Source organism: Phocoena phocoena, chromosome 17, assembly GCF_963924675.1.
Source record: "Phocoena phocoena chromosome 17, mPhoPho1.1, whole genome shotgun sequence".
NCBI classification, from domain to species: Eukaryota; Metazoa; Chordata; class Mammalia; order Artiodactyla; family Phocoenidae; genus Phocoena; species Phocoena phocoena.
Window position 1 is genome coordinate 29,710,926 of NC_089235.1, and position 14,534 is coordinate 29,725,459.

The following is a 14,534-nucleotide window of genomic DNA, read 5'->3' on the forward strand; positions in this document are numbered from 1 at the left end:
ACCTGTATCTCTCTCTGAGTGTCTGGTACTACAATCATCTTCCAGGAGACTGTTGGCAGACCACATTCCAAGGCATGTCTTCAGCTACAGTCTAATTTAAAAATGAGTGTCTTTGGGTTAAGAACCCATCACTGCTCTGCTCAGCTGTTGTCAAGTGTTGGTACTATTGGGCAAAAAAAGAATCCCTCAGTTGGGAGTATAAGTATTACAAGCACTCTGAGACGTCTCAGAAGGGGGTAACCTAGTTGTCAAGTGCTTTCCATAGACCATTTAATATAAAAACCACTACAAACAAGAAGAGGCAATACAAGAATGCAAGGACAATTGACTATGAGAAAACCTATTTATACAATTCCAAGGTGTGCTTTTTTAACACCAAGCAATTCTCCCATTTCAGCAGACACTGACAGGTGTCCTACAATTTAACTCAATTCTGACACAGTCTACCTGGAGATAGCATCAGATCCCATAGGTCAAGGGCTCAGTCTTACAAGACTGTCCCATCCCCTACTTCAGACACCAATCCCAAGTTCAGCTTGTAACCTGTGCTGTGACTATAGATTGGAAGTTCCCATGACCCCCTTCATAGGTTCAAGTAGTTTGCTAGAGTGGCTCACAGAATTCAGAGAAACACTTTACTTATTAGATTACTGGTTTATTATAAAAGGATGTAACTCAGAAACAGCAAGATGGGATACACAGGGCAAGGCTTGGGTAAAGGTACAGAGTTTCCATGCTCTCCCCTAGCATACCACTCTCCCCGCCTCATCTCCACATGCTCATCCGGAAGTTCTCTGATCCCATCCTTTTTGTTTTTTTTACTGAAGCTTCATTACCTAGTCATGATTGATTAAATCATTGGCCATTGGCAATTGATTCAAACTCCAGCCCCTCTCCTCTCCTTGGAGATCAAGGGGGCTCCAATTCTCTAATCACATGGTTGGTTCTCCTGGGAACCAGGCCCCATCCTTGGGTGCTGTCCAAAAGTCACCTCATTAACATAAACTTAAGTGTAGTTGAAAGGGGTTTCTTATGAATATCAAGAAACCTTTCTTGCCTTATTGCTTTTTTCCCCCCTTTGTTGTCACGCCACGTGGCATGCAGGATGCAGGATCTTAGTTCCCTGACCAGAGATCGAACCCGTGCCACCTGCAGTTGAAGCATGGAGTTCTAACCACTGGACCTCCAGGGAGTTCCCCCTTTCTCATCTTATTACTTAGGAAATTCCAAGGGTTTTAGGAGCTCTGTGCCAGAAACCAATGAAGACCAAATATATATTTCTTATTATAAATCACAATATCATAATAATACATCCTATCAATGGTCAAAAGGGAAAAATGATAGATCATCTTGAAAGATATGTTGAAAAAGGCAATTGATGTACTAGTATAGATTTAATATTAGTTTATATAGTTTTCTAGTAAAGTTCTTAATCTGGTGGATCTCTATAAAGAAAACTGTAACATTTTGCTGGGAAAATACAGATAGATGTAAACAAATCCCAAGAATACTATATTTAATAACAAAACAGAAGTGATAGTGAAATTAAAGTGGAGTTACAGGTACCCAGGAAGATCTGAGTGGAATTGTGATCCAGACCTGTCTCCCTCCTGAAGAGTCCTTGAGTAATATACATACAGGAAGAAAGGACAGAGCAGAGCAAAGTAACACTTTATTATTAGGGACCTTTCCCTTGCCACTAATCCCCAAGTGTGTTCTTTTCCCAACAACCTGGCCCACCACTATGTTGTGTTGATGAAAAGAGAGGATTGGTGAGAAGAAGATAGAGAGAATAGAACAGTAATGATATCTAGGCCTGCTCAAAGGAAGCCACATTTGTACACTGACCTTTGAATACTCTGTCACTATTTTTACATTCAGCATCCTGGACCTCCACCACACACACACTAGTTGCTTTTTTCAGGAAGTAGTAGGAAAGAGGTGATAAGATGACAAAGCAAAGAGAATCAACTCAATAGGATTATGGTTAGAATTGCAATGAACCTATAGATTGATTTGGGAAGAACAGTGCAATTGCAATCACAATCTTGATGAGTTTTTTTTTAATTAGACAAAATGACTAATAAAACTGATAACAACAGTCATGTGAGAATAACCAAGAAAATTTTGAAAAAGGAGAATAGTAATGAAGGATACTTCCCTAAAGGCAGCCTGTACACACACCCTTACGGAACCCTATGGGTTGTGTTCAGCCCCCTGTTATGACTGGTCAGTTCATTTGTTCTGATTGGTTCATGTTTGTGCTTTAGCAGTTGTTAAACATTTGCTATATCAACCCTCCTTATGGGCATTAAGCCATATACTATAGTGATAGTAATGAAAAATGTAATACTAATGGATGCAAAAAACAGAAAGATGGATGAAATGGATAGAATAGATTGCCTAGAAATAAATTCTTGTTTAATGGGATGAAAAAAAACATTTGGTGCCAGATTTCTCTTGGGGAAGAAGTCATTTCATTGAGAAAGATATCTTAATATATTGCATAAATGTAAAAGGTGAGACCCTGGGGGCTTAGGTTGGAAGAAGATAACGTAACAAAGAGATAGACAAACCACTGTGCCCAAAAATTTTTTTTAAAAATTGTATGAAGAGACAGTGAAGAGAGGAAGAATCACCATGCTTGTAGAGAGAGGTGGCCAGTGAGAAATTCCTGGCTGTATGTTGGCTGAAGGCTTTTTTTTTTTTTTTTTTTTGCGGTACGCGGGCCCCTCACTGTTGTGGTCTCTCCCGTTGCGGAGCACAGGCTCCAGATGCGCAGGCTCAGCGGCCATGGTTCACGGGCCCAGCCGCTCCACGGCATGTGGGATCTTCCCGGACTGGGGCACGAACCCGTGTCCCCTGCATCGGCAGATGGACTCTCAACCACTGCGCCACCAGGGAAGCCCCTCAAGGCTTTTTGAAAGCATGGAATTTCTAAAGACTTTAAGTTGTTTGCATTACTGCAGGCAAATCCCCTTTGTCTCCCTCTGTGAGTGAAGAATGCTACACACAAAGAACAACTTTGTGTGAGTTTTTTTGGAGGGGGTAGGGTGTTGAGAAGGAGTCCAAGAAAAAGAGTCTTGAAATTCATGTAGAGTGTGGGGCAGAGAAGACAGCAGCCATGTGGGATGAGATATGTGTGAAAGCAAAAGTTAATTTGAAGCTGATTCACACAGCCGAAGAGGCCGTTGAATATATTCTCTTAAAAATTCAGAGAAGTTGTAGGAGGGAGGGAAGGAGATTAGACTTCTCATAGGACGTTGGCTGAGTGGTTAGAAGCGGTTTTCTTTAAATATCAAAGGGTGGACCAGCCTCAGCTGACAACTGATTTAACTAATTTAGTAATGTAGTAAATTACTAATGTAGTAATTTAGCCCATGATTTCAAAAAAAAAGGAAAAGTAGCCTTATGAATCAATGGGAAAGGAAGCATATATGAAAGAAAGAAGCCACCTTTCCTTATTGGCTCAGCTAGGGAAGGATGGAGTCTATCTGAGTTTAATCAAATAGTAATTTGTGTAGTCAAAGGATCATCCATTAAAAGTTATACAGCTTAACACCTATCGTGTGTCAGGCTCTGTTTTAGGCACTGGTGATACAGCAGTGAACACAGTAGACAAAACACCTGCTTTCAAAAACTTTCCATTCTGGAGGATAGAGACAGACATTTTGAAAGTGAGTGGTATAGCTCTTAATGATGGGTTATTTTTGGTATGCTGAAAAGTATACTTTGAAAGCAGAGGATATGAATGAAGAGAATTTCCATGGTCAGCAAAATGACTTGAAAATCTACCTTAAGGTAACAGTGGAGATGGCCTTGAAAATTAAAGAGTAATTAATTCATGATTTAGAGTAAGGGTCAGCAAACTTATTCTATAGAGGGACAGATAGTAAATATTTTTGGCTGCCATTCAGTCTAAGTTGCAACTACTCAACTCTACCACTGTAGCTCAAAAGAAGCCACAGACACTACAGAAATGAATGTGCTTGGCTCTCTTGGGATAAAACTTACAAAAACTGGTGGCAGTCTGTAAGCCATTGTTTACCAATTCCTTCTCTAGAGTCAAGCTTGCTGTACTCAAACTTGGCTTCACCTGTTACTTAATGTATGACCTTGTACAAATTACCCCAATTCTCTAAGCTTCATATTTCATAAGAGGAAAATAAAAGTATTTGTCACAGTTCCTGGTTCATAATAAAGTCTCAAAAAAATCTTAGTCATTATCACTATGTTTTATTGTGATAATAAAACAGCTACTGATAATGTGTGATGAGTGTGAGTATGTGTGTGTGTATATACATGTGTTTGTATACATGCATACATGGAAACATATGCTTGTGTGAGACTGATCTAACATCCACTTTCCAGATCATGAAAACATTAAAGAGTGTGGAAATAATATTGGTGAAATGGCCACCAAAAGTGAAGGTATTGGAGTTTTCATGGCAGAGTAGTTTTGAGTACCAAGATCACCCCACCTTCTGAGATCATTCTACTGGATATGGAGGACCAAAAACTAACATAGATAGAACTTCTGTGGCCCCAGAGCATTATTTTAGACAGAATAACATATGCTTGGGAATTCTACTGCTGCTGGTGCAGTAGTAGAGGAAGACTGAATGGATACTAAGGTGAAATTAACCCCCTGCGTTGATGTGACAGAAAACATAGTTTGGGAAGATCACTGAACTTTGTAGAGCAAAGAACTGGAGAGGAGAAAGCAACATGAAGAATGAGACCCAGAATCCTGCATAGGAGTCACCACGAGACTGTTGCTGAATACTCAGTGACATATCATAGGGCGAGTCCTTTCAAGACTACATAAAAAATGGACCAGGAAGCTGTAACGTGGATGATTCTCAAAGCTCACAAAGAACTTGGAGATGTTTGAGTTCTGGCCAGCCAGATTCTAGGAGCCATATTGAATACCCAGAGTAGTCTGCTATAAATCAACCCACCAAAAAAAGCTTAAAAACAAGACTTAAAGAATCTAGCTGAGGCAGGTGTTGAAATTTTCCATGCAGTTCCCAATCATGTCAACAGTGTTTTTAAGGGTTTTTGTCACAAAGCCCTTGAAAGCAGAAGGCCCTCGACTACAAATTCTGAACAAATCAGAGTCCTTATGACTGGAGCAGCTGATCAAATTGCATATTCACTGCTGTACACTATTGGAAATGGATCTGTCTTTGGTAAAGACCAGCCTATAATTCTTGTGCTGTTGTATATTACTCCCATGATGGGTGTCCTGGATGGTGTCCTAATGGAACTTCAAGACTGCCCATCCTTCCTGAAAGATGTCATCACAACAGATGAAGAAGAGATTGCCCTCAAAGACCTGGTTGTAGCCATTCTTTTGGGCTCCATGCCAAAAAGGGATGGCACAGAGAGGAAAGATTTACTCAAAGCAAATGTGAAAATCTTCAAATGCCAGGGTGCAGCCTTGAAGAAATATGCCAAGAAGTTAGTTAAGTTTATCGTGGTGGGAAACCCAGTCAATACCAATGGCCTGATTGCTTCAAGTCCGTCCCCAAGGAGAACTTTTGTTGCTTGACTCTTTTGGATCACAGCCAAGCTGAATCGCTCTGTTAAACTTGGTGCTAAATTTGATGTGACTTCTGATGATGTAAAGAATGTCATCATCTGGGGAAACCATTCCTCAACTCAGTATCCAGATGTCAACCATGCCAAGGTGAAACTGCAAGGAAAGGAAGATGGTACTTATGCAGCTCTGGAAGATGACAGCTGGCTCAAGGGAGAACTCATCATGGCTGTGCAGCAGTGTGGTACTGCTGTCATCGAGGCTTGAAACCTAACCAGTGCAATGGCGGCTGCAAAAGCCATCTGTGACCACATCAGGGACACCTGGTTTGGAATCCCAGAGGGAGAATCTGTGTCCATGAGTGTTATCTCTTATGGCAACTTCTATAGTATTACCAGTGGTCTGCTCAATTAATTCCCTGTTATAATCAAGAACAAGACCTGGAAGGTTGTTGAAGTTCTCCCTATTAATGATTTCTCAGGAGAGGAAATGGATCTTTCTGCAAGGGAACTGGCAAAAAGAAAAGAAACTGCATATGAATTTCTTTCCTCTGTCTAACTAGACAATCATTTTGATGTTTCTAAGTACCCCAACACTGAAGAATCTAAACGTTGTCTTTGACTCTAGTACCAAATAATAATAATGCTATGCTTAAATTACTTATGAAAATGACACATTTTAAAGATTGTGTGTTTCTTGATACAAATCTGTGACAGTTTATCATCATGCTGTTAGTGCTGCATTCTAAATAAAATATGTATTCCAAAAAAATCTAGACAATTATCAAGTAATCTAGCTGACAGAACAAAATTTCAGTTTAGCATTCTTTCAAAAAAAAGATAAAGAAACAAAACCCAGAACTCAGCAAGCTCACACTTATGATGTCCAGCATGCAATTAAAATTTACTAGACATGCAGAGAAGCATGAACATATTTCTCATCCCAGAAGAATAATGTGACAATAGAAACAAACTAGGAAATGATATAAATGATGGTATTAGCAGACAAGAATGACAAAAGAACTATTGTAAACATGTTCAATTATTTAAAGGAAAATGTGAATATAAAGAAGAGGAAAAGAGAAGATATTTTTAAAAACACCAAGTGTACTTTTCTAGGGTTGAAAAATACAATATCTGAAATAAGAATTTTACTGGGTGGTCTTAATAGTAGATTAGATACTACAAAAGAAAAAAATCAGTGAAATTCAAGATATAGCAATCAAAAGTATCCAAACTGAAATGCAGACAGGAAAAAAAAAAACCTCTAGAAATAAACAAGTTGAAATAACAACAAAAACAGAACCTCAGTGGCCTACGGGAAAAAATTAAGTAGTAATTATCTAAATTATGTTATATATGTTTAATTACAATATATGTAACTGGAGTCCCAGGAGGAGCTAGAAAGAGGAGGCAGGAAAAATCACTGGAAGAAACAACAGCCAAAACTTTTCTAAATAAAACAAAATATAAACCCACAATTCAAGAGGTTTATCAAATCTTATGCAAAGTAAATACATAACAAATTACACAAAAACACATAATAATCAGGTCGCTCAAAACCACTGATAAAGAAACACATTCTAAAAGAAATAATAACGACAAAAGGTGCATTACTACAAAAAAATAAAAATTACTTCAGGCTCTTCATCAGAAACTATCCAACCCAGAAGACAATGTATGGCATTTTCAAAGAACTGACGTAAAAAAAAAAGTGATCAAACTAGAATTCTTTTCCAGCAAAAAAATTCCTTTGAAAAATGGAAAGAGAAATAAAACTTTTTGGGCAAATGAAATCAGAGATACTTATTGTCAGTAGAACTTTACTACAAGAAATATTAAAGGAAGTCCTTTAGGATGAAGGAAATTGAAATCAGTTTGTAATTCAGATCCACACAAAGCAGTGAATATCACTGGAAAGGGTAAATAAAAAGTTTTTTTCATTTTTTAATTTTTCAAACGATAATTATTTAACACAAAACTGCTAAGAATATATTATAGAGGTTATAATATGTGCTGACCTTAAAATAACTATGACAACAATAGCACTAAGAAGAGGAAGGGAGAAATGGAAGTATACTATTGTAAATTTCTTACATTAAACACAAAGTGGTGTAATATTATCTGGAGTTAGACTGCATAAATTAAAGATGCATACTATAAACCCTAAGACAACCACTAAAAAACTACTAAGAGCTAGAGCTAATAACTTAATAGTGGAGATAAAATGGAACATTAAAAACTACTTGTCTAATCGAAAATAAGGAGGAAAAGAGGAAAAAGAAACAAGATGGTACAAATAGAAAAGAAAATTTAAAAGGTAAATGGCATATACCCTGAGAAAACCATAATTCAAAATGAGACATGTACCACAATGTTCACTGCAGCACTGTTTACAATAGCCAGGACATGGAAGCAACCTAAATGCCCATCAACAGATGAATGGATAAAGAAGATGTGGCACATATATACAATAGAATATTACTCAGCCATAAAAAGAAATGAAATTGAGTTATTTATAATGAGGTGGATGGACCTAGGGTCGGTCATACAGAGTGAAGTAAGTCAGAAAGAGAAAAACAAAAGCCGTATACTAATGTATATATATGGAATCTAAAAAAAAAAAAAAATTGGTACTGATGAACCTAGTAGCAGAGCAGGAATAAAGACGTAGACATAGAGAATGGATTTGAGGACATGGGGTGGGGAGGAGGAAGCTGGGGCGAAGTGAGAGTAGCATTGACATATATACACTACAAAATGTAAAATAGATAGCTAGTGGGAAGCAGCAGCATAGCACAGGGAGATCAGCTTGGTGCTTTGAGATGACCTAGAGAGGAGGGATAGGGAGGGTGGGAGGGAGGCTCAAGAGAGAGGGGATATAGGGATATATGTATGCATATGGTGATTCACTTTGTTGTACAACAGAAACTAACACAGCATTGTGAAGCAATTATACTCCAATAAAGACGTATTAAAAAAAAAAGGCAGAGATGATTGTCCAGACTGGCTAAAATATCGAGGTTCAACTAATGCTGTCTACAAGAAAACTACTTTAAATATGAAGACACTGAATCATTAAAGAAAAAGATGGAAAAAGGTACCACACAAACACTAATCATAAGAAATCTGGAGTGGATATATTAGTATAAGAAAAATTAAATTTCAGAACAAGTAACCCTAACAGAGATTAAGAGGGAAATTATGTAATGATAAAGACTCCATAACAATCTTAATGTGTAAACACCTAATGATAGATCTACAAAATACATGAATTGAGAGCTGAAAGAACTGAAAGGACAAAAAGTACATCTAGATTTATAGAGATTTCTTTATTCCTCTCAGTAATTGATAGAACAAGTAGACAAAACTCAGTAAAACTATAGAAAGCTTGAACAATACTGTCATCCAACTTGACCTAATAGCCATTTATAGAATAATCTTCACTCTCCCCAACAAGAGAATACACACTATTCATGTGCAAATGAAAAATTCACCAAGAATACTGGGGGATAAAACAAGTATCAATAATTTGAAAAGATAGAAATGCTAGAGTATATACTCTGACCATAATGGAGTTAAATTAGAAAACAATAACAAAAAGATATCTGGGAAATTCCCAAATATTTGGAAAATGTACAACAGATTTCCTAATAACTCATGGGTCAAAGAAGAAATCACAAGGACTATCAGGAAATATTTAGAACTAAATGAAAATTGAGATAAAATATATCTAAATTTTGGAGGTACATCTAAAGCAGTGATCAGAAGGAAATCTGTGCTCTAAGTACTTATGGTAGAAAAGCAATGAGATCCCAAGTGAATAATGTAAGCTTTCACCTTAATGAGCTAGAAAAAGAAGAGCAAATAAGTCCCAAGTAAGTACAAATGTAGCAATAATGAAGGTAAAAGCTGAAATAAATAAAAGAGGAACAGGCAGTAGAATTAATGAAACTGAAGCTTCTTTTTTGAAGAGATCAATCAAATGAAATACCTTTAACTAAGCTTTCAAGTGAAAAAGAGAGAAAACATAAAATACTAACATGAGGAATAAACAATGAGACATCCAATATTAAACAAATGTTAAAGAATAATATATATTATAACTTTAGGCGAATAAATCTGACAACTTAAATGAAATGGCAAAAAACCTTGACAGACACAAATTTCCAAAACTGGCACAAGAAGAAATCGAAAATTAAATTGTCTTTTATCTACAAACAAAATTAAATTCATAATTTAAATTTTCTCAAAAAGGAGACTCCTGGCCTGGATAGCTTCATTGATGAAAGTGTTCATGTAAATCAACCATATTTCAATAAAAAATAAGCTAAAAATTGAAAAACCTTTCAAACCTTTCGGAAATAGATAATAAAAATCTTATACAACTTCTTCAGAAAGTAGATAAGGAGCTTCCAAACTCATTTTATTGGGCCAGACTTACCCTGATAACAAACCTAGAAAAAGACATTACAAGAAAACTACAGACCAGTATTCCCAATGAACTTGGATTTCTTAATACTTTTAAAGTTTAGCTAGTAGAACCCAGCAGCCTATAAAAAGTATAATACACCAAGAACAAGTCTGGTTTATCTCAGGAATGTAAGGTTGGTTTAATATTTGAAAATCAATCAATTTAATCCATCATCTCAACAATCTAAAAAGGAAAAAAAAAAACATAAGATCATCTCAATAGATGCCCCTTGAAAGCATTTGGTAAAATTTAACACTCATTCATAATAAAAACTCTCAGCAAATTAAGGAAAGGAAGGGAACTTCCTCAACCTGGCAAAGGACATATGCAAAAAATCTAGAGATAACATCATATTTAATGGTACAACACTGAATGCTTTCCCTTAAAATCAGGAACAAGGCAAGGATGCTCTTTCTTACTACTTCTGTTCAGCATTATACTGTGCATTCTAGTCAGTGGAATAAAATGGGAAAGGTAAATAAAAGCATACAGAATGGAAAGGAAAAAGTAAAACTCTCTTTTAAAAGAGGTATGATAGTGAGGTATGATAGTGAACATGAAAACTCCCAAGAAATCTATAAAACACTACTAGAACTAATAAATTCATTAGCAAGGTCTCAACACACTCCGCCAATATTAAAAAAAATCAAGTGTATTTAAATATACTATCAATGAACCATTAGAAAATGAAATTAAGAATCCATTTATAATAGCATTAAAAGCATAAAATACTTCAGGATAAGTATATGCAATACCAGTACTATCAAAAATACAAAACATTGCTAAGAGAATTTAGAGGAGACCTGAGTAAACTGAGATCTATACCATATTCATGATGAGAAGACTCAGTACTGTTAATGTGTGAGTTCTTCCTAAATTGATCTACGTATTAGCAATCCCAAATTCCTGGAGGTATTTTTTCAAAAATAAAAATTAAATAGCTAATTCTAAAATTCATGTGCAAATGCAAAGAACCTGGTAGAGTCAAAATCATTTTGAAAAAGAACAGATTTGGAAGATTTACGCTTCCTGGTTTCAACACTTTCTAAAGTTATAGTAATCAATACAGTGTAATAAAGATAGGCTTATAGTTAAATGGAATGGATTAAAGAGTCCAAAAATAGACACTGAGTTTTCACCAGAGTTGCTAAAGCTAGTTCAGGGGGGAAAGGACTGTCTTTTCAACAAATGGTGTTGAAACAATATTATATCCATTTAGAAAAAAATTAACATTGACTCTTTCCTCATACCTTATGCAAAAATTAATTTGAAATGTATTATAGTCCCAAATGAAAAAGTTAAAACTAAATTTCAAGAAGAAAACATATTAAAAAATCTTTTCTCTATAGGAGTAGGTAAACTTTCTTACATATGTCATAAAAAGCATGAGTCACAAGACAAAGAGATGATAAATTGAAATTTGGCAAAATGAAAACTCTGTTCTTCAAAGGATATTGTTGAGAAAATGAAATGCGAGTTTAACTGTTCCTGTGTAAAAAATTTCTCCAAAGCCTAGTGACTGAAAACTACAATAAACAATTATTATTTCTCACAGTGTTTATGGATTAGGAATATGTGAATTGCTTGGCTGGCCAGTTCTGGCTTGGAGTGTCACATGAGATTGCAGTCATCTGAAGGCTTGACAGAGGCTGGAGGATTCATTTCTAAGATGCTGCATATGGCTGGTAAGTTGGGCTGGCTGTTTATCAATAGGTCTTAGTTCCTCTCTGTATAGATCCTCCCAAAGACATTCTCTAGAGCAAGCAATCCGAGAGGGCAGGGTACAAGCTACAGTGACTCTCGTGACCTAGTCTTAGAAGTCACATGCCATCACTTTCACAATTCCTCTTGGAAAATCTGACATGGGTCCGCTCTAAAGGGGAGGAGACTGTATAAAAGTATAGACACTGGAAGGCCAAGATCAGTGGGGTCCTTCTTGGAGGCTGACCACAGCAAGCCACATTCTGAGAGAAAAGATTCACAACAAATATATCTGACAAAGGATTGGTATATAGAACACACACTGAAGAGACAAAAACAATTTGAAATGGACAAAACATTTGAACAAACACTTCGCAAAAGAAAATATACAAATGAGCCATAATCACATGAGAAGATGCTCAACATCATTAGTTATCAGAGAAATAGAAATTAAAACACAGTGACTTACTGCTACACACCTACTAGAATGGCTAAAATCAGAAAGGACTGACATTACCAAGTGTTGGAAAGGAAATAGAAAACTGGAACTCCCATACATTGGTGGTGGGAATGTAAAATGGCACAACCACTTTGGAGGGCAGTTTGGCAATTTCTTATAATTAAATATATACTTACCATGTGACCCAACAATTCCATTCCTTGGCATTATTTACCCAAGAAAACTGAAAACATATGTCATCACAAAGACCTTTAACCCAATGTTCATAGAATCTTCAGTCTTTATAGCCAAAAGCTGGAAACAAATTAAATGTTCAGCAATAAGACAAATATAAAAAAATTTGGCAAATCCATACAATAGAAATAATAGTCAGCAATAAGAAAAGAAGCAACCACTGCTACACAGAACAACAGGAATGAATCTTTAAAATATGCTGAGCTGAAGAAGCCAGACACGAAAAAGTGCACACTGTCTGATTCCATTTACACCAATCCTTTGAAAAAGTAAAGTTATTCTCTAGTGACAGAGAGCAGATTGGTGGTTGCCTAGGACCAGGGGTAAAACACGGTAAAGCAGCAACCAGATGAGCAAAGGATATGAAACAAGTGTATGTGAAACAAAGAAAATTTAAGGTGCCGGGAAAACAGGTTAGCGAAGGTTTTCTCATCTTCAGTATTATTGCCATTTTGGATCTGATAATTCTTTGCTTGTGTGTGTGTGTGTGTGTGTGTGTGTGCTGGCCTGTGCACTGAAGGATGTTTAGCACTCTCTGGCCTCTACCCACAAAATGCCAGTGGAAATCTCCCCCAGCTCCCTAGCTGAGATAATAAAAAATGTCTCACAACATTTACAAATGTCCCCTGGGATACAAGATAGTCTCCAGTTGAGAACCACTGGGTTAGTGTATTTATTATGTATTGCTGCATAACAAATTATCCCCCAAATTTAGTGGCTTAAAACAATGAACATTTATTACCTCACAGTTACTATGGGTCAGGTATTTGAGAATGATTTAGTTGGGGTTTCTGGTTCAAGGTCTCTAACGAGATTGCAGTCAAGATGTCTGTATTATCTAAAGCCTGACTGAGGCTGGTGGATCCACTTCCAGGATGGCTTCATATACATGGAGATTGGCAGGAGGCCTCATATCCTTGCTGGTTGTTGGCAAGATATTCAGTTCCTTGTTATGTGGGCCTCTGATAAGGCTACTTGATATGTCTTCATGACACGGTAACTGTCTTCTTCAGAGCAAGTGATCTGAGAGAGAGTAGAGAGGAGCCACAATACCTTTTTAAGACCTGCTCTTGGAAAGTACATACTGTCACTTTTGCTGTATTGTATTCATTAGAAATAAGTCACTAGCGCACTAATGCCTTTCCTTATGCAATCATGTGTGGGAGAAGAGAATGAACTCAGAGTAATGACATTGCAATCCTGTTTCTACTTGAGAGTAAAATTCTGATGAAAGAAAAAAAAAAAGAAATAAGTTGCTAAGTACAACCCACATTCATTTGAAAGGGAATTAGACTCCACTTTTTGAATGGGGGAGTATTGATGAAGTTGTGGGTGTATTTTAAAACCATCATAGTTGGAGAAAGATTCTTTAACAAATGAGCTGGGGGAGACCATGAGAAAGAAAAGGTAGATCATCACACCAAAATAAATCTGAAAGGATTAAATTATTTAATGATAAGGCAAAATTATCAAACATGTAGAAAAAAGTAAAGGCAGATAAATAACATGATCTCAGGATGGCAATGAAGTTGCAAAGCAAAAAATAATAGAGGAAAACAAAAATGGAAAAGATTAATAATTTTATATCTACATTGTATAAAGCGACTTTTTGTGAATATCCTAGCAAGAAAATGGACAATGGACAAACAATGAGATACCATATTTGCCCTGTGATGAGAATACACCAAGATGAGAATATACCATGATGATTTTGGCACAGTGAAGAAGGACAATCACATATTCTCATATAGTGCTGTGGGACAATTGAGAATGACAATTATAATATCAGTAATTTATTGATCGTGTGCCACATAGTTCTAGGTATTTTATTTGTAGCAACTCATTTTCTTTTAATGACAACATCATATGGTAGCATTATACCTATTTTCTGGTTGAGGCACAGATTAAGGACTTTGGCCAAACCTCATAGCTCATAGGTGGCAGAAGTGTTGACTTACCCAGCTGCCACAATAGGCACAGTGCCTCAGGCTCACCATACTTTTAGAGGCCCATAAAATGTTTTAATTTCTTTTAAAATCAGAAAGAAAAAAATGAATGCTTAGGTCAAAGAAAATGTTTTAATGTACAATATCAGTATGCTGTCTTTATAACAATTCAGTTATA

The 14,534-nt window shown here is 36.4% G+C and overlaps 1 pseudogene; it reads left to right on the forward strand.

Moving 5' to 3' along the window:
* Positions 1 to 5,110: 5,110 nt before the first annotated feature.
* LOC136137160 (malate dehydrogenase, cytoplasmic pseudogene) lies at positions 5,111 to 6,163 on the forward strand (annotated as a pseudogene).
* Positions 6,164 to 14,534: the final 8,371 nt, after the last annotated feature.